At 44.9% G+C, this 25068-nt stretch overlaps 1 protein-coding gene across 1 annotated transcript in view; it reads right to left on the minus strand.

Moving 5' to 3' along the window:
- ZFYVE9 (zinc finger FYVE-type containing 9) overlaps positions 1–25068 on the minus strand; it is a 565807-nt gene that overhangs the window by 378375 nt on the left and 162364 nt on the right. The window contains exon 2 of the mRNA XM_085602620.1: positions 21657–21757. The gene's annotated coding sequence lies outside the window, so the exon portion shown is untranslated. The remainder of the gene's footprint in view (positions 1–21656; positions 21758–25068) is intronic.

Genomic DNA, 25068 nt, shown 5'->3' on the forward strand with positions numbered 1-25068 from the left:
GAAAGTCAGTCTCCAAGGCTCCACAGCGCACACAATCTGCATCCTCACAAAGCCCATATTTAAACAATCTTACAGGAGTATAGTACATTTGCAATGGATAATTCGCAAACAAAAGCCCCAGTCTGACGAACTCCACGGCGTATCAAGCATGGTGTTCAACTTATCTAAAGTTGTGTGCAATGCAGCTGTGAAGCATTATACAACTTAGTAATAAGATTTCTACGTGTGGTGCTAGTAAGTAACATTTGCAGCACACCAAGAGTCGTGGGTTCAACAGGGAATTCAGGGTTTAACTCTCGCAGGGCAGCCCGAAGACGATGGTATGTGAAGGGCAGGAACGGGTCTTGGTGCTGCGTCTGTGACATGTCAGCCATAGCAACAAAGGTCCCTCTGGGATATGCATATCCCGTTGTCTTCAACCGTGCCTCCCCAAGCTTGGCAAGCACCCCCTTCCATGTGTGACTGAGGTAGCTGGTTGATGCAGCAATGGGAGCACTGCTGCATATAGCGGAGTATTGACAGTTCACGCACCAAGAGCTCTACAATGCCCTTGTAGTACAATTGATGGTGTTGGTCTCTTCTCGGGACCCCTCCACAGCTATCTGTGTGGCAAAATAGCTTATTGGGGAATGGGATATGCATCATTGCTTTTAACACCAAGATGTAGCATATATGTAAGGGGATAGAAAATCAATAGTGGGCAAATTGCACCTGTGCACACAAGTAATAAAGGTGTAAGTCCAGGGCCCCAAATCCACCTTGAACATAGGCAACTGTGAGCGTTTCTGTAAAGTCCAAGAAATCCAAGTAGTCTTCAAGCAGATTTTGTAACTTTTATTCCAGTAGTAGTAATAAAACCACCAGTCCTTATAACAGCTAACCGCCTCCTCCAACACCAACTTCCACTCTCCCTTGCCAGTATTCTGTTGTTAGGCTAATGACAAATAGAACATAGAATGCAACCCAGCTGCACAGGCAAAGAAGTAGTGAAAAAGAAACAGGGTTACATAAGTAAAACCACAACAGTTTCCCAGCTAATTCTAGGCTGCTTTCCTATCCAGGCTAGGGTGATCAGGTGAGATCTAAGTGTTTTGAAAAATTGCTGTGTCAGAGCAATTGTTCTATTAATAAAGAGGCAGAGAAGCTTGGGCAGTACTATCATTTTCATGACTCTACCGTAGTTAGGGCAGATAACTAACTCCGGGTCTCTATGAACCCAAATCACTAAATATTTGACGGGGTCCATGCTCCACTTCAAAGGAAAATCCAGCAAATGTTGCAGGGTGGCTGGAATCAAAGGAAACATAGTTGATTTCAATCAATTAATACATAATCCTGAATAACGCTCACAAAAGATAAGCTAAAGAAAACAAACCATAGACTGCGTTCTCTCAAATCTGTCATCCTCAAACTCAAGGCCACCGAAGAGCTAGCCCTTGATCTCTCTCCCAATATGGCCACAATTGAGATCCCCCACCTCATTGCCACCATGACAACACGAGATCCCACATTTGACTCTCCCGAAACCCCCTGCCCCAAACTCGAACACCACTCCCGACCCTACTGCCCCGTCTAGACCTACCAGATCCATAAATCCTTATTCAGAACCAGATATTCTCTCCCTCCTCCTTGAATACTCCGCTCCATACTCAGAAGCTGATATTCTCTCCCTCCTCCTTGAGAAATCCTCTCCTCCTCCTTGAGAAATCCTCTCCTCCATTGGCCAGCGCAGTCCATGCTAAATCCTCACAAACAGCCCCACTTAATTCACCTAACTCGTCACTCCCTAAACATGGGAATGCCGAACCCATCCTAACCATCACGTCACTTAATGCACCTAACTTGTCACTCCCTAAACATGGGAATGCTGTACCCATCCAAACCATCGCGACCAACCCCTATAGAGCGCCCAGTCTCAACGCCAATTTCTCAAACATCAATAACCTCTTGCAGATCCCCACTACACAACCTGCGCACACAGACACCTTGCACAAATCACACCTGAAAAGCATGTTACTTCACTGCAGATCAGCGGTGAAACATGCCACAGACCTTGCTGATCTCATCCTTGCCCAAGATCTGGACCTCCTTATCCTCACAGAAACTTGGCTCAACAACTCTTCTGGCCCTATCCTTGACCTACTAGTCCCTCCTAGTGACAACATTATCAGACTCGACAGAGTTAAGAAATTGGGATACAGGCATAGTCTGTATCTTCCGCAACTCTCTCACAGCTAAACAGTCCCCCTCAGATATTCTCTCCTCCTGTGAATACCTATGCATAGATATCACAAGCACACACAGGCAATTATGCAGCCTTCACATCTTCTACCACCCCCCAGATGATAACCTAAATCTATTCGAACAAGTTATGGAAACCATCTCCTCCAACCTTTGCCGACACGCCTCCCACCCCCCCCCTCCCAGATCTTCCTTGGTGACTTCAATCCCCACTGGAATGACCTGCACGATCAGTCGATTACATCCCTCAAAACTTCCTAACCGGACCCATCTCTGACCCAATTCTGTGACAGCCCCACTCACAACTTAGGCTCGACACTGAATCTCATCATCGCCAATCCTAACTACATTCATTTCGAATCCATTCTCTCCTGTGACTGGTCTGACCATCATTTTATCAACTTTCTGATACTTGAAAGCTGGAACTACAAAACTGCTAAACAAGTGAAACTAAAACACTGGAAAAGACCGCTCCATAAAACAAGCGTTAGTGACCTCATACAGCGATGCAATCTTTCCCTTCCGCCCCCTTCTAACATGTCTGACTTTCACGACTTCACTGAACACTATAACACCACCATGCTATCTGCCTTGAATGATGCGGCCCCACTTCAACTAAAATAATTCCCATTAAAGACTCCAAACCGTGGTTCAATGAGTCTAAATGCTGACAGACGTGGTCTTAGACTAGCTGAACACAAGTGGAGGTCCTCGCACTCCACAGATCTTCTAAAAACTCTACGACTCAAAAATAGTACATACAACAAGCGCATTAGAACGGCGAAAGCCAACTTCTTCAAATACCAACTTGACAAAGCCAAAAATTGCCCAAAACTACTTTTTGCGCTCATTAAATCACAATCCAACAACACCTCTACCCAATCTCAGCACCCTTCTTGCCCGCAACCAAACTGTGATGCGTTTGCTGAATTCTTCCTAAAAAAAACTGGAGAAAAAAAAATCGAATCAGACCTAAGGTCTGCTGCACTCACTCTCTCGCCTTCTCCTGACGCCTCTGGCTCCATACCCCTGCCCTCACCTCTTGATCTCTCACTCAAAAACAAGGCTTCATGGAGTCAATTCACTCCCCTCAATGACATTACCATCCTAAATACTCTCTCGACCCTTAAACCTTCAAATCACTTCAATGACCCCATTCCCCCCAACTTTTTTAAAGAAATGATTGGCTCACTAGCTCCACTCTGGTCTAAGATCACCCACGCCTCACTTCAAGGTGAGATCCCGGACTGCTTGAAGGCGGGCCTAGTTCTCCCTATTCTCAAAAAAACCTAGGCTGACCCTGTTGACCTGAACAACTAATGTGCAATCACAAACATACCCACCCTGGCAAAACTTCTGGAGAAATGTGTTCAGGAACAGCTACACTTGAGCAATTCCAGCTTCTCGACCTATTCCAATCGGGCTTCCGCACTGGCCACAGCACAGAAACGGCAATCACTTACATTGTGGATGCCGCTCACACTTTACTCGACCAAAATGAAGCCTGCCTCTTAACTCTGCTCGATCTCTCATCGGCCTTTGACACTGTCAAACATGACAATCTACTCTTCTTCCTGGAATGCAGGATGGGGCTCCCAGGCACGGTCTTTAAATGGTTTTCCTCTTTCCTCAGCAACAGAACACAGAGTGTCAAATCCAACCAGTCTCTCTCCAACCAGAGTACATGCACACTTGGTGTCCCCCAAGGACCCTCACTCTCCCCCACACTCTTCAACCTTTTCCTTGAACCACTGACTTTAATTCTTAAAGCTTCAAACATCCAATATCACATGTACGCGGACGACACCCAACTCTGCATGAAAATCTCCTCACCTGAAGACATCAACTCCCTCAACGGAACCCTTCTCAAAACCCTCAACTGGCTCACCACCAACCATCTCAAATTAAACACCCTTAAGACGGAATTCTTCCTCATTGCACCCGCTAGGCAAACCTCCACTGTGGTGAAATTCCTCTGTAACCTCATTGCCCTCAACTGCACACACCACATAGTGGACTCCACTAAATCACTGGGAGTTGTGCTTGACAAAAACCTAAACATGCAAGACCACATCAGATCATTGACCAAAGGAGAGAACTTCCAACTCTGCATCCTAAGAAAACTCAAACCCTTCCTTCCGCAAGAGGACTTTAAAGTGGCAGTGCAAGCACTTGTCATCTCCAGACTAGAATTCGGCAGTGCGACTCTTTGCGGTCTGCCGAAACTCCGTTTAGCACCTATCAGAGCATCTCTAAATGCTGCTACTAGACTCATCATGGGTTCTAAGAAAGACAACCTAATTTCTCCGGACCTGAAATCGCTCAATTGGCTTCCATTTGAAGCAAGGAAACAACTAAAGATTGCTTGTATGACCCATAGGGCACTACACTTCAACACCCCACTCTACCTGACAAACAAGCTGGAACTCTCTGGTGGCTCCCTGTCCACAAGGTGCACCGGCACACTGTTGCTCAAGTCCAAGATATTTAATAGGCTTAAAACCTACAATCATACATTCTCTGGCATTGCCCTGAGAATCTGGAACTCCCTCCCAGTGGAAACAAGACTGATTCCCTCTACACTTGCCTTCAAAAGGGAAGTCAAAGATCTACTCATGAACAATGCGTTGAACTAGATGCTATGCTCCTCTTGCCTCCAAGTTACTGTATACTGTCTTGTTTGTTCTGGTCATTTATTGCCCTACGTGTCGTTCTCTCCCAACCTTGCTTCCTTTGTCCACCTCGATTTCATCTTGCACCTGCTGTATTTTGTCCCACTGTTTCCCCGATTTCTCTCCCCAGTTGTTCCTTTGTTTACCTAAACCGCATGTAAAGCGCTCCGATACCCTTCTGGGCCATGTTCGTGCTATACAAAACTTTAATTAAATAAATTCCCATTTGACCAGTGCCAGATGTGTGCCCGGGACTCGGACATATACGACCATATTGTCAGCATATAACAATATGGCGAGCGGGCGCTGACAGAATCTCAGTGCAGCTACAGCATGTCGCTGCTAAATCACACACACCAGGGGTTCTAGAACAAGGCAAATAAAATCGGGGATAATGGACATCCGTGTTGCGTGCCCCATATATGTGCGATGCCTCAGATGTATTACCATTGATCCGCACCCATGCCAGTGAATTAGTGTACAGCGTGTGCACCCACCGTAGGAATGTCTGGGGCATCCCCAATCGATGCAGGACTGTGAACATGTATGTCCACACTATGGAATCAAAAGCTTTGGCGGCGTCCAGCAGGATGGATGGGTCTAGCTGGTGGAGCAGTGCAAAGAGTGCAAAAATTATGTGACGTTGAGTGAGTGTGGATAAAACCCGAACTGGTCCGGCAGCACCATATTGCTAAGTAAGGGTTGGAGCCTTGTGGCCAGGACTTTAGTATCCATATTTATCAGTTATAGCGGTCGTTAGACTCACATCTTTCAGGTTATCAGGCTTTAACAATGCAATAATGGGGCCTTCTCTGAGGGATGGAGGTAATATCTGCTTAGTATATGCCTCCCTATACACTGCATGAAGGTGTGGGACCAATATCTCCGTAAATTCTTTATAAAGGTCGCCCAGTAGGCCATCCTTGCCCGTGGCCTTGCTATTGGGTAGGGAGCGGATGGCCTCTTTGACCTCATCCACGGTAACAGGCTGTACTAGATATTCCGGTTGTCCCAGGGAGAGCCATACTAAAGCCACATCTAAATAGTGAGCCATCGCCATCTCGGAAGCCGAGGCACAGGTTTCATACAAGTGGGTATAAAAATCCGTAAAAGCGGACAGAATGGTTGGGGGTGTCATGACAGGTCACACCGTCAGGAGCAGTTGCACTTGTACTGTACGTATGAGCCCAGGGCTCTTTCAGCTTGGTATCCAAGCTATGGCCCAGGCGACCTCCCTCTCCGAGGGACTTGCCACGTGTCGTCTGGAAAAGTGACAACTCCTGCGCCACATTGTCAGTGTAATTTGTGATCTCATCCGTAATGGTGGCTTGGTGTGGTCTCAATCATGTTCCAGGTCCCAGATGTTCTGCTTTATTTTCAGTAGTTGCATGCGTAAGACCCTTAAGACACCCGCTTGTGTACATATACATACCCCTATGATAGCCTTAAATGCCTCCCAAAGGGTGTCCGCCAAGTCACACAGGTCACTTTTTTCTCAAAATATTCAAGTATTGCTGTGTGCAATCCCTCTCAGAACACTCGGTCGAGTAGTGCTGTAGCATGAAATCTCCATGTAGATTGCATAGGGACAAGTGTAGGTATCTCTACCACCAGTTTCACCGGTGTGAGATCTTGTAGTGTTCTGGGCATATGCTGCACGTCAACTGCCCAGCTGCACACCTCCCGGGTCACCAACCAATAGACTAGCCTGGACCATGGGCCAAGCACGCAGAAAGTAAACGTACGTTATCGGCCTACTGAGTGCCGCAGTCTCCACAGATCAACCAGACCAAAATCTTCCATTCCGACCCAGAGAACCTGAGCGGAGTGTTTACCTTGCCAAGCCGCCATGGCAGATCGGTCAAGTACCGGGTCTATGTATGTGTTGAGGTCCTTGCCCCATATAATGGCAGAGTGTTGTAACATGTGCAGGTGGTGTCACAGCTGTGTACAGAATTTAGGATCATCGGTGTTTGGCCCATAGGAGGTTACCAGAGTTATCAAAGTGCCAGATAGGTTTCCATGCACTATCGCATAGCGATCCTGGTCATCCGTTTCGGAATGGCTAATCGTGAAAGCTAATACTCACAAGAGATACACGGATGGTGTGCCAACTATACCTAAAAGGAAAGTTGGGATTTGGTAAGAAAGGTTGAAAAGACAATTATTTTTGTAAAGACGGGAACCCTCACTCACCCAAAGGTGACGCGCTTCATCATTGGGTTCCCTCTTGCACATTGCGAACGCAAGGTGCACAGTGTGGGCTACAACTCTCCCACAGGAGAGGAGCGTGAGGTGTTTTGTCTCATCCAATGATACGATGAGTGAGGGGCAGAGTGCAAAGTAAATAAAAAATGTGAGTTAAAACTATCTCAAGGGACAAATGAATTTATTAGTTGTCCCAGGCGGATAGAACTAAAAAACAGCATCATCTCTGCGGCGCCTCCAACACCGCAAGCCGCCCAAGTCCCAATGAACGCGCTTCTCCCAATCTTTAGCAGCAATGAATCTCGCAGCAGCGTGCCGCAGCCTCAAGCCCCGCACAGGAACAAAAACAACGCTTAGCGGAGTGGCCCCTCAACACAGTAGTTCACTCGGCCACCTTTTTTGCTTCAATAGGCTTCATATGTGGCTCATCTTCACGGGTCAGATGTTGTGTACCACACTTAACCATGGTACACTTTAAGGGTACATGAACCCTCAGCACCTTCCCACACGGTAGGCCCCCCATTTCTGGGGCTGATGTGTGCCAGAGATGAATAACTGATTTTGGGTCCCAGCCAGCGGAGTGTGACCAACTTGTTGTGGGTTCTCTAGCACCTGGACACAGCAAACCTAAAAAGGAACATTTGCCCAGTCCAACATAAAGAGGAGCAAGAGTACTGTGGTTGATAGATTCAACAGCTGGAAGATTCAACAGCTGGAAGGCTTTTAAACAAGAGGTAGGTAACAAGGGTCTAATTCAGATCGTTGACCTGACACCTGCAAAACAGATATTTCTATATTTTTTTGAAATATCCAAGAATTGATTACAAACTTGAAATGAAAAAGTGTCTTCTACAACATAGAAAAAAATCTGGATGAAGTACTTACACAGCTAAATTATAAAAAAGGTACCACAGGCTGAATTAGGTTAGCGGAGATAGAAGGAAGGTCAGGACTGCAGGAAAATAACCTTAAAGAGGATTGCAACAACATCTTGCTTCTTCAAAACTAGTCAGGAATTCTAGCTACCACAAGCGAGGGTTAAACTGTACTTCCCATCATCCTGCCACATTGTGCATCTGTGTGCATCACTCCACGTGCATGGGCCACCCTCATCTCGATGTGTCAGTTACAACATACATCCAGTTCTAAAGTGTTAAGATGGTGCACATCATAAGCAAGAGGTGATAGGAGGGTGGATTTTACATAAAAAAGGTAAGGCTAAGCATAACATGGGGACACTGATAAAGAAAAACAAAACACACACGGAAACACAGTGATGTAAGGAGACGGGTACACATGGACACACGAACGCATAGATACAAGGACATGGGTAGGTGTATCCAATGTATCCCACCAAAATAGAAGACTGTGGAAAGACATCAGTTCAAGCGGAAACACCATCCAGGATGCGCAAAGTCAAAGAAATGGCAGAAGCTCACTACACAAATGTCAAATAATTTCAGAATACCAAATTTCTTTCTTGAGAGATGTTGTGAGCCTTTTACAGAATGGGTTTATGTGATCCCCTAAGCTGTTGACAGAGGTCTCTACGCTGGCTCACTTTGAGTGAATGTCACTAGAGTGTGTACTGTACAGCTATGGAGAATACACTATGTTGTTGGTGCATGACATCTGTAGTGATTATGTGAAAATCTTGAGTATAAAACACATAAAAAATACTCAGGGCGAAAAAACAAGATTTATTAATCATGAATTTACAAAGGGGGAAATAAGTAAATTATTTACAGCATAGGTGAAAGGTCTGTGAGACATTTCATTTTGCGGTAGTGAAGTAGAGAGAATATATAAATACCATTTAAGATTCAAATTATGAAATCAGCTAAATATAATGTATATACATATGTATAAACATTTTAAAATGATAAAGAAAACATTAACATTGAGATGAAAACATGTATTACAATGAAATAAAAAGGTTTAATAAATGAATAGAAAATCAAAATGGTGGTAAACAGGACAAAAATTATGATTATATGTTAATAAATATGAAATTTCAAATGCAACTAATTATGAATACAAAAGGTGGTGGATGGGGCTGTTCGACGATTTTTCATTCTTGCAAAAGAAACAAATTCTTAAATGTTGGACCCTTGCCCCCCGATCCCCCACCCCCCAAAAAAAATCCGTCATGATTTAAAAGGAGAAAAATGTGGCAACATTTTGCGATTCGGCAATTGAAATGAGAATTAAGTTAAGCAGGTTACTGCTTACTTTTGGGGTAAAGCAAATTCCTAACTGATGGCAGTACTCATCCCCAAAAATTAAAGGTATTTGGGTTCTCCTGCTAGGTCTACCAGTCAATGAAAGTAAAGTAAGCATTTCATGAAAGCCCCGAGTCAGCGAACTGAAGGCTGAAGTATGCTACCAAATTGTACATGCACGAATGTTCTACTACCTGGCTATTTAAAGTCTTCCGTCTATTTTACCTACTGGCTCCATATACAGGCCAGCATGAGGAAATACACCGAGAATAGGACGAACCCTTAAACGGGCTCCGCGTGTTTGTTTCAGCGCCGCTGCCTGGATCTTTCATAAAGAGGCAATCGACTGATAATGTCTGTGAAGGAGAAGAGCAATGCAAATGTGGAAGGTAAATATGGTGGCTGCTTTTGTCCAAACACTGCCAAAGGTTTGAGCAGCATTAACAGCGTGCGCTTGCCAGACTAAGCAATTAATATTTTACTTTGCTGCTGTAATTGATCTGAACACTGCATTGTCTGAAATGCAGATGTCACCTCTTGGCAATGAAGGAGGATCACAAAATGGAAAACAACCTAGTTCAAATAATGCTAACACAAATTCTGATAGAAAGAAAATGAACTGAAATATTTTGGTAGGAAATCCTAGCAGCAGTTAAAACATTAATAGTATGCAAAGTTATTTTTTCATGAAAATATGCAAATGCCTTTTAACTGGTCATGTGAGCACAATCCTCTAATTTAAACCCCCTTACACGTGGGCCAGACACTAGGGCCACCATTTTCCTACAACTAAACAAGCTAAGGTTTTAAATTTGCCTAAAAGTACACACAATTAATCATATTGCACTTTCATATACATGTATGCACATATTATATTTTGTGCTGCATTTCATCTTCCAACTTCTGCCCTTCTCTAAACAATGCATGCATCTTTACAGCTAAATGTGTCTTTCTGCGCTCTCTACAACTCACTGTTGGGCAGGTGTCGAATCCACTCATACCTTATATATAAACTGTGATCCTGAAATAATTCTACAGTTGTGCTCATATCATATTTGGGTGGCACCTAATTACCAACTGTGAGACCATCGTCTGCTAATACACATGCATTGGGGTAAGTCTCACAGAAACATTTTGGTTTTGAATACTATTCAAGACTGTCTCCCACAACACCCTCATCAACAGACTCTACAACATAGGCATACAGCAAGACGCCCTCAAGTGGATCACCTCCTTCCTTACAGGACACACACAGAGCATCCAACTGCGTCTCTTCACCTCCGCTCCCAAAAACATCATATGCGGCTTACCACAAGGATTATCCCTCAGCCCCACCCTGTTCAACATCTACATGGCCCCCTTCGCAGATGTCATCAGATCCCACGGACTCAAAGTAATCTCCTAAGTAGACAACACTCAACAGATTCTCGCTCACCAAGGACCCCTCCTATGCCAAAACTAACTTCTGTGATGCCATGACCAACATAGCCAAACGGATGAAAGACAACTGCCTCCAACTCAACTCCGACAAAACTGAAGTACCGATCTTTGGAAAGAGCACCTGTGCATGGGACCAGAGCTGGTGGCCTGCAGAACTCGGACCAGGACCTACACTCACACCGAACCTTGGCATCATCACCAACAGCCAACTGACCACGAAATAAGTGAATGCAGTCGCCTCCTCCTGCTTCCATAAACTTCGCATGCTTCCCAGAATCTTTGGATGGATCCTAAACACCACCAGAAAGGTCCTCGTCACCAGCCGCCTCGATTACAGCAACGTCCCTTACACTGCCATCTCCACCCAGCTCCTCAGAAGACTCCAGACCATACAGAACTCCACAGTCAGACTCCTCCTGAACCTCCCCAAACGAACCCACATTGCCCCATCTGAGAGACCTCCACTGGCTCCTCCTCCCGAAGAGATGACAGTTCAAGATCCTCACAAAAGTCTACAAAGCCATCAATGAACTAGGGCCTGCTACATCAACCATCAACTTCCACAAACTCTAGACACCTGCTCTCCTCTTCACTCGCCCTCACACACACTCCTCCCCCCCCCCCCCCCCCATCAGTCACAGCCACAGTAGTGGCAACCTCCTTCTTATATCGCTGCCAAGACATCACGTCCAGGGGAAGAGGGACTACCAAGAGATATCTGCTACTGGCACCATGATCTCTGGTCATGCTGTTAATCTTAACTACATCAGGCGAACCTTCAAAGCAGGGCAACGAGTTTTCAGACACCAAGATTAGCCAAGCTCCTTAAGAAGATCCTTCCAAATCTGCTGTACTGGCGCATGCCTACTTCATTACTCAGCCTCTTTCAATCCCATTTACCTTGACCTTTCCTCCCTTTCAACCCTCTTGCCATTACTTACCACTCTACTTCTCTCACTTGTTATTTTAATACTAATTCCTGTCACTCCCCTGTAACCTATTCCCCTGATGTTTCTTAAACACACAGCTCTGATCAAACTCACAGCATTCCATCTACACTTTTATTCCACTCCATTCCAATGCAACTATTTTTTTAGCCACTTCTACTGATACCTTTCTGCAGTGGCAGCCAGCACCGATCGGGGCGGAGCTGGTGGTGAGGGGCTGTAAATAAAGAAATAAAAACGTACCTGATTTCTGCGTCTCTACTCGGTCGTCCATCAGTCGTCTCTCCTGGACAGAACAGGAAGTTCCAGGCTCCCCATAGACAACCACAACACTGTAATGCAGCATTCTGATTGGTCTGAGCTCTGTGGTTCGGCACTCTGACAGGCTGTGGGAGCTTGAGCATGTTCTCCACTCAGGCTGTGAAGCACCTGGGTGGAGAACATGCAAAGTGTGCATGAATGTTTGACCGGCCCAAGACGGTCGGCCAAACCGTCTTGGGCACTTGGAGTGAGCAAACCACTCCTGCGTGAGCAGCCCTGCCCCACCTCACCCGCAAAGCAGCTGCAGCGTGAAGACATAAAATGATAACATTGTGTTATTATGATTTTATGTTTCCTTTATTTCACTGCTGCAAAGCAGTGGGGCGATACTCCTCCACCTTAGCGAAGGAGACGCCACTGCCTTTCTGTCATTAATCCAAAGCCTATCTTGGCAGACATCAACCCTTCGCAGATGCTTTCAGATTTTTTGGCATCGCACTCATTAAGTTAAACCAGGAAACTGGATCTGCTCCTAGATTCCACAACCCGGCTTTCACCATCTGAATGACTTATAAACATGATCAATACTAGTGTCACCTTCTGCTCTTTCCCATTGCTTTCAGAGGCGGAATTCTTTTTGAGAGGTCTTGCAGCAAGCAGAGTTTCTAAACAGACCTTAACACTCTATGACACCACCCAAGCTACCCACAGCAGAAGCGGTTATCATGACCATTATTAACTCTTCTCAAAAAAGGAAGGTTCCCTCAAGATCACCACACATCTTACTTCAGACACCTCCTCGAAAAGCAAGGACTAGATATACTAACTCAGGAAAACACCAACGTATTACATTTGTGCAGAAGCAGCTATCAGATTTTGAATTAATCTGAATGTCCACATGGATAGCCTAAAAACAACTGTTTCTGCAAAAGGGGAAGCTAGCCTTATTCGCTTTGTTTTCTCAAGTCTCCTTCAACACTATGGTGCTTATCTGTGGGCTGAAACACCCAATGCAAGGCTCCTAAATGGAAATACAGACTTCAAGTTGGGGCAAGTTGGGATATATTTCTCCCACCATACTCGCCTCAGCCAACGCAAAATCAGACGTTCCAGGTGTTCCACAAGGCTCCACCATAGCACCTTAGATATTCAATGCTTTCCTCAATATTTGCTGGTGATGAGACTGGAGAAAGACAATCACTGCACTATTAGCTGATGTTTGCTGACGCTTGCTGGCAAATGGAAAATGGATCTGCATTGCAACAACATAAAATGCAATACCACCAAAAATGAAACTCCCACATGCAGGAGCTTTCCCTCATACCAGCCAATATTTTTTACGCTGCTCACCTCCGCTTGGCAAGTCACCCTTGTATGATCAGAAAACTCAAAGATATTCTGGATAACAACTTCTACTTGGCATCTCAGGTTTAATAAATAGCGGCATCATCCTTGAAAAAGCCGCGACTCCTTTGAAGTATATTCTCTTATCGTGGATTACCACAGCACTTGTGTTGCCCAACCCAAAAAGCACAACTGGTTGTATATGGGGGCACCAGAATATTTCCTGTACAGAACAAAAGATGCAAGACAGCACTTGTATCTGAAAGCATGCGGCAATATCGCTTAAGGTGTACAAGCTCCTTACTTTTTTTTCATTCTAGGCACACGATTATTCGTAAGTCCTTCAATGGCATCGGCCATGTATTTGTACAGAAAACAAATTGGCATCTACAGCCTCGACAAAACATGACAAACATCAGCAGCGGCTCAGAGCATCGCCCCACTGGCTCCGAGCTAGCAGCTGAAAAATAAAACTATATTTTATCATCGTTTTATTTTTCATCTGCTGGCAGAGCCAGCATGTGTAGGAAGGGGCGAGGTCGGGCCATAGTACGGAGGAGGTACAAAGTGGTGTGTGCACATCTAAGTGTGCATGTCTGTTTGGCCAGCCAAACAGACATACGCACTTAGGTTTCTCCAACCCAGCTGTATTGCACAGCCGGGTTGGAGAAACAGCACAGAATGCCTATGCCTGAGCGAGCGTTAAACCAGCCCAATAATGCCAATCCCCGCGCAGCTCTCATGCTATTCATAATAGCATTAGAGCAGCACAGGGATTGCAGAGGGAGTCTGATGCTGTGATGCTGCCCCAGTGTCTGCTGGGACCAGAAAGGTAATCTTTGCAGTCCGGAACTGCAAATGGCCCCAAAAACTGGAAGCGAAAAGACATTGGGTGGCATTAGTGGAGGTATTGAAACAGCCGAGTGACGACAACGATGTACCCCCGGACGGTGAAGACCCTGTTTTGGGGGATTGAGCGCTTGATTAACTGGGAGACCCAGCGCTTGATTTACTGGGCGACCCGGACTGATGGCCGTGGGCTCGGGCTGCCCAGTGGAGCACCTGATCAGCGATACTATTGCTTGTCCTATCACAAATTAATAAAAATCTGTTTACAAAAAAAAATTAGAGGGCTATGTCCATGCCAATTTATTTAGCATTTGGACTGCCATTTCCTCGAATAATCGCAGGCTGTCCGTACTGGATTCAATAGTACTAGAAGCAATTGACCAGACGGAAATCACACATAGAGAACAAGCCCACCGCTTTCACTGAATAAGGACCTTATCTGAGTAAATGCAATCGGGCTCAATCCAACCATTGGACGAGTTCACTACCTTCATTGGCTGTCTATATGCTTTGCAGCCAGTCCTGATGAAGACCCTCTGTGATGTCTTTACAGTAACACATACATCCTGGGTCGAAACGTCGGCGTACAGCAATTTTTTTTTTTAACAGTTTTATATAGCGCGAACTTGGGGTATTAGAGAGCTTTACATAGCACCAGTTGCATTACATGAGGACACATTCATTTTTGTTAGGCATGGGGAGAGTAAGTGATTTGCCCAGAATCACAGGATGTTCAGCGTCATTGCCGAGACTCGAACCTTGTTCCCCAGATTTGAGGTCGACCGCCCTAGCCGTTAGGCCAACTCCTCTCCTCTTCACGTCTTTACTCACTCCCCCAGTCTAAAACAATTGTGAAAGTAGTATAGGATGGGAGTTTAACATTGGAATCTGGAAAGACAGAACGCCGTGATTTTCGTGAAACTTTTTATGTTGTTGTGAAATGGGATCATTTTGCAAATGTCTGTCACTATTTATGTCACAAATATTTTTTGGGTTTGTCTGAAGTCTTTTCAATGTTTGTTATGAATTTGATTGTATAGTAGCCATATTTATAACATAATAGATATATGTTAATATAAGTATATTGTGTGGTGTATCTTTGATTCATTTTGTCTGATTAAACTGAATACGAATTACTATTGTGACAAAGTAATTGCGAAACCCAACAGAACCAATTGTAGCATGAATCTACTAAACCCAGGTTCTGAGGGATACAGGGTTGCCACATTATATGCAATGGGGACCACAAAGCAGCAGAACACCGAGGAGTGAGGCAGTCGGCAGCTTCAGGTAAGTTTATTGTTTTTTATTACTGCTGCGCTCTCCCACGTCCCCCCACACCCGCTCCACTAAAGTGTTTCTGTCGGCCACCGCTGACAAAAAACAAGCCTCAAACTGATATCAAATTGGAAACGCATCCCACTTCAAATCAAGAGGGGCTTTTTCAAAACAATCTTTCATTTTGCTAAACCATTTTTCTAAGGAAACAGGCATTTTATTTAAACAGGAAGTGAATGATGATGTGTATGTAAAATAAAATACACACACTACACATAACAAAACACACATTTTTCTTTCTTCAATACAGTACCCTACAGCACTGTCATTGAATGAGTCCTGGACACAAAATGTCGGGTGTTTGTTCAAAGGCCCAATACCCTCGAATGTCAGGGAGAATAGATGGTATCACGACTTAACGGTACATTGGTGATAGAATCCACTATAGTAGTTGAGCACTCTACATTATCATACTACACACCAAGAAGATTTTAGGGTTTGTGGGATTTTAAGCTGGATGAGCTGTGTTGCATGCAATTTGCCCCAAATATTTTATTATGAATGTAACTCTGAAATGTTTAGTTGTTCCAAGTTCTACTCATGGACGTGAAGAGTCTTCTCTCCTGTCAAAGCACTTGCAAGGGTTATCCACTGTCAATATGTAGTTGAGCCTTCTGCTAAAACTAACAGGATGAGACATAGTACTAATGGATAAAGAATAGATTACGATACCATATGGAGCAGATGTTTTCTTTTGCATCAGGGAAGCATCTGTCAACTTTGAGATGATTTAACGGGATGAATCAGCCACATTTCCACCAATTACTAGTAGTGAGCTGGGTTCCACCATGTTCTCATTGAGGTTAATAATTTAGACATTACAGCAGTGCTGTACAGGAAACTTTTATAAAATATAATTTTGTGTGTAACTGCTGTCACAGAAAAGTAGAAGATGGTTACACAGCTGTTGTCTATTCTGTTATGTAGACTATTGCTAATCAAGATGATTATATTTTTGTAGATCCAGATTGTGCCACTTCTGGCAGTTACTTGCACCTACCTAATTATTTCTTCAAAGTTCTTAAGATCATGGTAGCATTTCTTGTCGGCACCATGGACCATATACATTATGATTTTAATCCCTGAACAAGGCATATGGTGACACTAGACTGACAGCGTTGACCTCTGCGGTTTACTTATCAATGACAAATGGAGGCTTACTATAATCCATCCAATTAATGTGCTGCAAATCCAAACAGAATCAATGTCCGCAACCGCTTGGGATATGTGCGATACTCTTAGTGAACATTTTCTGCAATAAGCTAAAAACACTAAATTCTTTTAAGAGTTCCTTTACCGATTTGTTGAGAGTTCTGAGATTCAACTGGTGTAGATTTATCAGTATTTCCTGATGTATAGATAAAATGTATTTCGAATTCTGAGAAAGCCAAAAAATGGTAACTGCGCAAGGCAGCATCCTATCTTTTGTTCACTGAACAGACAGTTTGTATAAACGAAAATCTAGAATTCGTCATCAGTAGACTAGTAATTGTATTGATGTTTTTTTTTCACAACAGATTTTATTGTTGACAGACACGAACGCCCAGGCGACGCCAGGTAAAACACATTGTATACGTATCATGGCAATGTTAAAGATGTCAACTTTTACAATATACAGTTGTCGAAAATAGGAATATGCAAAAATCTGAATTAAACGCAAACAAACATTAGAAACAAGAAACATCGGTGTCACAAAGTATATATATATATATATATATATATATATATATATATATATATATATATATATATATTATCGTACAAAATCTCCAATCGTAATATTTGAGGATGGGTATGATTATTCTCGATATTATTACCCACCATTAGGTCTTTAAGGCAGATCTTCATTGTGTAGCGTAGGGGGGATAGGTTCAAGATACAGACCCGAATAATCAGGCCAACACTTCCATATCTTGGGATGTTTCTTGGGACATCCCATAGCCTTAAAAATTGGTAGTTCTAGTCCCATGGAAAACTCAAAGCCTCGTTTCAAGGCCCCTACAGATGGCGGGGAAGTCGCTTTCCAAGCCTTGCCGATGTCTCGCTTAGCCAGAGTAAGACCTAGGTATAGCAACTGTCTTTTGTACCGGTTACCTCCGATTCCTTCCGTAATATGAAGCATAGCTAAATGCGTTAACCGTGAAACGTCCCAATCCAGCACCTCAGAGAGACAGGTCGGTACCCCAACGCCAAAACCGCTATAAAGCAGTACATTTGCATACCGTGTGGTGGAGTGTGCCATCGGCTATTTCGCTGCGCAGACAGGGGGGGTGCAATCATCCTGATGCGCCAGAGCCTATAGTGAGTGAAATATACACGGTGGAGGTATTTAAATTGTATAAGACGAAGGCGCGCAGAAATGTCCGCCTCGCGCGGGGACTCAAGAGCCTCAACCCAGTCGTCCTTATCTAGTGGACCCAAATCGTTCTGCCAGGCGTCTCTAGTCTTACTAAGTGTAGTGTGGCTATTCGTGACCAATGTGCAATATAGTGCTGAAATTTTGTGTGCACCCATCTCGCCCATGAACACCTTGGCCTCAATGGGGTTGAAGTTGGGAATATTGTCTTGTTGTGTTAAGTAATGGGAGAATACATGGCGAAATTGCAGATATCTGTAAAATTGTGACCAGGGCAATTGGAATTCGGATTGAAGCACCTGGAATGATTTCAGGATCTGACCATGAAGTTATTTTGATACCATGAATTGTTTTGACCATGAATTGTTGATACCTATAGCATTGTGGTAGGAGGCCATTGCGCCAGAGAGCAGTCTCTTTTGTGAGTTTGCCCCACCACCCCATCCTACGCAGTGCTTGTCGCCATATCACAAAGATCGTCCTGGTTGCGGGCGGTAGCGGTTTAAGTGTCGGGCCAGAATATAGAATTGTGTGTAATTTGATGTCCATTAACCAGTGCTCGACAGCGTAGAGATGGTCCTGTGTATCTCCGTACCACCAATCATTTAAAATAAGGAGATGTGACACAGCGTGATATGCCTGGAGTTGCGAGCCCTCCCTCCCCCCCCCCCAGTATGTAGACTAGAAGCATGTTCATAGTGCGATACGCACAGAGCCCCCACCCCAAAAGAAGTGATTAAGGACTGCGTTTAATTGCCGGAACCATGTATGCAATATTGTGTAGGCATGATTTTGAATTTGATAAAGAAGGCAGGGTAGCGAGACCTTCTTAAAGATGGCCGATTTGCTGAATGCCCACTGCTCTTCAACATTTATTTGACCCCATTATTTTCACTGATTGCCAACTGGGGGGTGAAGGCGATTTCTTATGCCGATGATACTCAGTTGGTATTTCCTTTTAAAGATTTGTCGTGTGCCTCTTTTGAGAATTTTAAGAGCTGCTTAAAGGATATAGCACAATGGATGAACAACAAATTTAAGTTGAATGCCGACAAAATTGAGGTGTTGTTCTTCGAGAACAGCCAACCCCCCGCCGCAGACTTCTGGTGGCCTGCAGAAATGGGCTGCCCTCCCACCCCAGCAGACTGCGCAAAAAACCTGGGCGTAAAATGGCAGGCGGACCTATCTTTCTCGGACCAAATTCGACAGGTGACAGGTGCATGCTTTGCCAGTTTGAGAAACTTGTGGAAAATTCTACACCTTCTCCCAGAGAACTGTTGCCGGAAGGTGGTCCATGCCTCAGTAACCTCTTGTCTGGATTACGCAAATGGCCTGTATTTAGGCCTCCCAGCGCACCAGATCAAGAAATTACAGATGGTCCAGATTGCAGCTGTAAGACTGATTAAACATGTCCCATTTAAGCAGCATATCTCTCCGCATCTCAGGGAACTGCATTGGCTGCCGGTCACCAACAGAATAAAATTTAAGGCCCCTAACCCTAGCCTTTTGGGCATTCCACAGATCCTTCCCCTGCTATTTGAAGAAGAGGCTTGGCGCATACAAGCAGATTTGTTCTCTCCGATCAGGTTCCTTGAGCCTGTTGAGCACCCCATGAGTTAGGAAAGCCCGGTTAGGGGGCAGATCCTTTTCACTCAGGGCTGCCATGCTTTGGAACACCTTGCCAAACGCTTTGCGACAAATCACCTCTGAAAACATTTTTAGAAAAGCAGCCTAAACTTGGCTGTTCAATCAGGACTAATTCCATGGACTCTGTTCAACGCAGGCTGCCCTGTACACCACCAGTTGCTACAGCGCCGGGGCACCTCTTAGGAGGTAGCTGTTCGCGCTCTACAAATGACAGTATTATTATTATTATTAATAATGATAAAGGCAAGTGTGACCAGGAACGCACCTGTTCTTTAATTTGGATCAACAAAGGGGCCAGAATCTGAGCTGTTAAGTTATGTTCCAACAAGACTACAAACACGCCATCTAGTTAAAGATTAGAGCCCAAAATCAAGATATATCTGGGAGTAACGACTGTTGAAATAGCTTGAGTGAAACTGACATAGCCTGCCTTGTGATATTTTCGTTTTATTGTGCTGTCACTTAAATTGGGACTACGGGCACCTAGGATGGTTGGGTGGGTGGAAGGGGATAGTGTAATCTCTTTCATTATAATATTGTTATGTTCTTTAAAAGTACTTCTGGTATACTGTACATGTGTTCCTCTACTTACTGAAAAAGCAATAAAAAAAAAAAGGTCAAATACAAATATGACTTCACATGTATGTTAGATAGCAAACGAGGCGCTCCATTCATATGCCCCTTGCAAAGAAGTCCTGTTAACATTTTTCGAAGGTATTGAGATCATCAATCAAAACAAGCCCCCATAAGAGACATATGGTACCTTCCAAGAAGAGGCAATCGCAAAATCGTATTTAAAGCTTACAACTTGAATGTACCAACAAAATCAGTTGATTTGTGTAGTTCTCTTCCCATTCCTGTTTGTTGGACTACGCTTGCCTATTTCTGAAGGCTAAACATGAACTTGTTAAACATTATGAACATTTGCAGAGAGCACATCTACCACTGATAGTGCCATATGCTATGGGCTGACTGGGATGTGTCCTCAGATTACTTAATACAGGCTGGGTTAAAGTCATCAAAGGATGACAGCTTTTGGGCATTTTGTGCTAGTCTATACTCAGTGCGAGATGTGAACGAAGGCACACAGTTCAGCTGCAGAAGTATCATAAGGTTATGTTAGATCATGGGTACTCGCAAACATTTGTCCTGGGGCCACAAAGTATGGTCTGTGGTGTGACAGAGGGTCACACTGATGCCGGCAGGGTGGCGGTAGGGGGCCTGGGTGGGGCAGACATTGTGTGAGGAGGTATAAAAAAAAAAATTTAAAAAAAAAGTTAAATAAACGGGCAAAAATGTATTTGCAGGTTAATAAATGTTTGGTCGTTTGTTTTTTTTTTTTTTTTAAATCTGCATACTAGCGCTGAGCAACTAAACAGTAGCTGATGCTGCTATTCACCAGGGGGGGGGCACATGCAAAGGTCAAAAGGGCCGCAAGTGGCACCCGGGCCGTACTTTGAGTATCACTGTGTTAGATGGCTATGTAGTAGTTTTCTAACAAAAATGATGTATGTTCTCATTTTTTTGCTTACACAACATATAAAATTCATTGAAGTTATGAAGGGCCTAAGGTCGGTGTGCTAAGTTAAGAGAAGAGTCCTAGCCTGTAAAAGAAATACAGGTTCAAAGCAAAACAAAGCAGTATAGAGAACCTGAAAGGATTGCATGGTCAATAAGAGAACGGATTCCGCCCTTCAGAACCATCACATGTCACTGGCTACCATCTACATCTTTCCTTCAGCGTCTCCTGGGCTATCCTACTCTGGGAAGTCCTCGTATAATGTACTGTATTTAAATGGGAGATACCTTTCTATATGCTGGTGCCTACTACGTGTAGGTAGGTGCGGTGGTGAATAATTCTACTTGGGTGATGTCGGTCTTCCCAAAGATTCTTCCAGAGAGGATTTTGCCAGAGAGCTGTTCAAAGCGGACTGAGCCAATAAGCGGTCTGCTAAATGTTCCAGGCACTCTTGTGTGCTCTCTTCTCAAGGGGTGGGAAGCCTGCCAGCAACAAGCTGGGCTCCCACTTGCTGATAATCTCATGCCACTTTGATGACTGAACTTAGGACCCTGCGCCACAGCATAACATAAGTCATAACACATGCACAACAAGCATACCTATGGATCTTACCTTTTCTGTACATTTAATCAGCGACACAAGATTCCGCGAATCCACGTGGTGGCGTGCAAAAAAAGCTCTTGTTCCTCTAAGCCAGTATGTTCGACTTTATCCTATGAAGAGAAAGGGAACACAAGATGTTTGAGAAACGGCACAATGTATTAGTCAAACGTATACAATGTACTCTGAGGCGTGAGGATCATTAATTTCTGGGTCTATACATATAGGTTCAGTAGCAACAGTGAAGGCAATGTATAGATAAGCGTTACTGCGGGTAGAGGCCGTGAGGAGAACCACGTGGTGACAGCATTGAATCGACAGGATAGTAAACTCACTGCGAGCAGAACACAGCAGAGCCGCATCGCCCCCAACGACCTTGAACGTCATCCATGACGCCAATGCAAGTAAAAAGTTAATTACGTGAAATGACAATAGGCTGCGCGAGGATGCACAGCAGATCGGCTTCAGAGAGTGGCATCTGGTTCTTAGCTTTCCTTTCTGAAAATGCGGATTTTTTTGTGGTCGGATCCCGCTCCCCGCTGCGAGCTTTAAAAAACACAACAGCTGCCTGCGGGGGCCTCGTTTTACCACCGTCTGGTTAATCTGCCATTACAGCCGTCGCGAGTGGCAAAGCGCTGCGAAGTATCACAGGCTCTGCTGTTTATCTTGTGAGCATTTATATGTGGAAAGCCTCCGCTTCGAGTCACCGAAAAGCACATAGGCAAAGCCCAGTAAAGCAAAATAACCAAAGGGGGCATCTCACATTTCGTAAAGCACAAGAAGAATAGCAAAGAACTAATGAAGCAAAAACCAGTTCCAACACTCAGACTGTATTCCAAGGCGAAAAACCAAAACAGGCCCGACCCGGCCATGATTTATAAGGTTAGGATTCAGAATGCATTTTGCGTTAGTGATTCTGCAACACATTTTGAACGAATGGACTAACCACTGTTCCTTTCATTGAAGGGCAGCGTGGTGAATGTTTCACGAAGACCTAGGCTGAAACCGAGAGACAACCCCATCTGCACACTGCGCTTGAAGTTGTAGGTACGGTACGTATACTACAGAGTATACGGCCACTCGGAGTGGTCTCTCGCGGTGCCATTTGGTGAACCGGGCAGCGCTCCCATCGCTCCTCTAAAGACGGCTCTCTATCCCGGAAGCGTGAGGCCGGATACACCAGGGGCAGTCGTTACACTGCTCAATTTAGATCCCTTTCATATCCTTAAGATCTGGGTGGATTACATCCTACACGGCCAGCACACGAAATAGGTTTCAGAACATTAAAGGACAAGTATTGACAACCTTGACCCTGTTCTCAGGCAGGTCGCTCCCCACGCCGCACAGCACCACCTGTGTGCCCGTGTCCCGCTCGCTGCTGCTGCGAGTTCGAGGACCTCCTCCACCCGGAGGCTACCTCCTGCGCCTCATCCCTGGTGGCCCAGAGGTGGGCTGTAGGTATCAGGGTAATCGCGCTGCCCCGGTTTCCTGTTTGCAATCTTTAACTCTAAATCTGCACTCTGTCCCTTTGCCTTCAGTTCGTTTTTGCTTGTATTCTGTTTTTGTTTTCTTTCCCTGTATTTCCTTGATTGTTGTGCATTGTTTTCCCTTGCCCGCTCTGATCTCCTGTTTCCCGCCGCTGCATCCCCTGCGGCCCTGCCCCCCCGCTCGGCATCACGAACTAACACCAGACAGCAACACAGCCTACAAGAGCGCCATCCGCAGACACCACAAACTCATCCGAACAGCCAAAAGGACCTCCTTCATAGAGCGCCTTCACAACAACGCACGCAACAGCAAAGAGCTCTTCAACATCGTGAAGGAGCTCTCCAACCCCAGCAACAACTCCAATGACATCCTGCCATCACAAGACCTCTGCGACTCCCTAGCCACCTTCTTCCACCGCAAGATCGCCGACATCCACGACAGCTTCAGCAACCAGGCCCCCGACAGACACAGACACCTCAGACTCACTGCCCCCCCCACCCCCAGCCTCATCGACCCCCTGCTGTCCTGGATCCACGTCAACGACTTCAACACCATCAAAATCATTAACACCATCCACTCCGGCAAGAACCTTTGGCTTCACCAATGCTTGTATATTTCTGGGAGTGTTGCACTATGGCAACTGAGTAAAGCCCTAACAACTCGCTACTGTGCAAGGCTGCCCATATATTTGAGAGTTGAATAGTACATGAAACCTCTTTACACCATAGCTAGCTTCCCATTTAGATAGTCTGTACAATGATAATGCCTCCAGAACACAGCCAAACAATTCATTGCCTCCTTTTTCGTCAAACTTCAAGTCATTAAATCAAGGCGTGCCTCATGGGTCTGCCTTAAGCCAGACTCTCTTTAGGTCTCGCCTAGCGTTGCTGTGCACATGCGCAGCTTGCTCGGCGAGATTTATTGCAGATGAGGACTTTGAAAAAACGTGCTTGAAGCCCCGCCCCTTATTTCCATTGGCTGGCGTCACCGTTTATGTTAAACGGTGTGCTGCCATAGGAAATAAGATTTCTAGGGTGCCTCCTTTTTCGCTTTTTTGTCCAGCCCACCCGGACTGGATCGCCTGCTTCACGGCTGTCGTGAAGCAGTTTCTTATTGGAAGGAGGCGCGTTGTATAAACAAGCCGTGCGATCGAGATCGGATGGGCCGGACAAAAAGGAGACATGGCGCCGCATGTTTATTTCTGCATCTCGCTTTCACTTTCAAAGTGAAAGCGCGATGCAAAAATAAACAGCAGATGCCCCCAGGCGGGTGTGTGCTGTTCACACTCAATTCTTAGCTCGCCAATGCCTCCGGTGCAACTGTTGCTCACTATAAATAAATGCGTTGAAAAAAATGGGAGGAAAAACGAGGTGCTCGTTATCATCCAGTCTCGCCACCTTTGTCACAAGCACTTTCAAAAACACTCTTACTGATTCTGATGCACTTTGCTCTGAGGCATGTTGGCACATGTTTAAATGACCTCAGATACATGCTATCACCCTGCACGGATTTAACCCATGCTGCTCGTGTTTTAATATTTAACTTACATACATTATTGTGTGTGGCATGGAAGCGCGCCGAGTTACTCTTCTAATAAGGCACTAGCGGTTGGGGGGTGGGGGCATTGACTCATGTGATAACAGATTGCCAGCAGGCGTTGCCTTTAGCAACAGAGACAGAAGTGAGTGTAGTGCTCATTTCTCACAGGAGGTAACATCCTCTGCAGGCAGCCCTAGACCACCACAGTGGCGGACTCCAGGGGAGTAGGGTTGAGTGCTTGTAGCAACATTTTCCTGTATTGCAGCATAATCGACGGATTAGGCACGGCGCCTGACTACTCAGCTCAACTTCTAAGCGCTTGAAAAGGATAATTCCAAAGACACTAGAAAAGAGGACGGAAGCAGAGGGTAAAAGGAGAATTATTGAATACATGACT

This window comes from Triturus cristatus, chromosome 4_2, assembly GCF_964204655.1.
Source record: "Triturus cristatus chromosome 4_2, aTriCri1.1, whole genome shotgun sequence".
NCBI classification, from domain to species: Eukaryota; Metazoa; Chordata; class Amphibia; order Caudata; family Salamandridae; genus Triturus; species Triturus cristatus.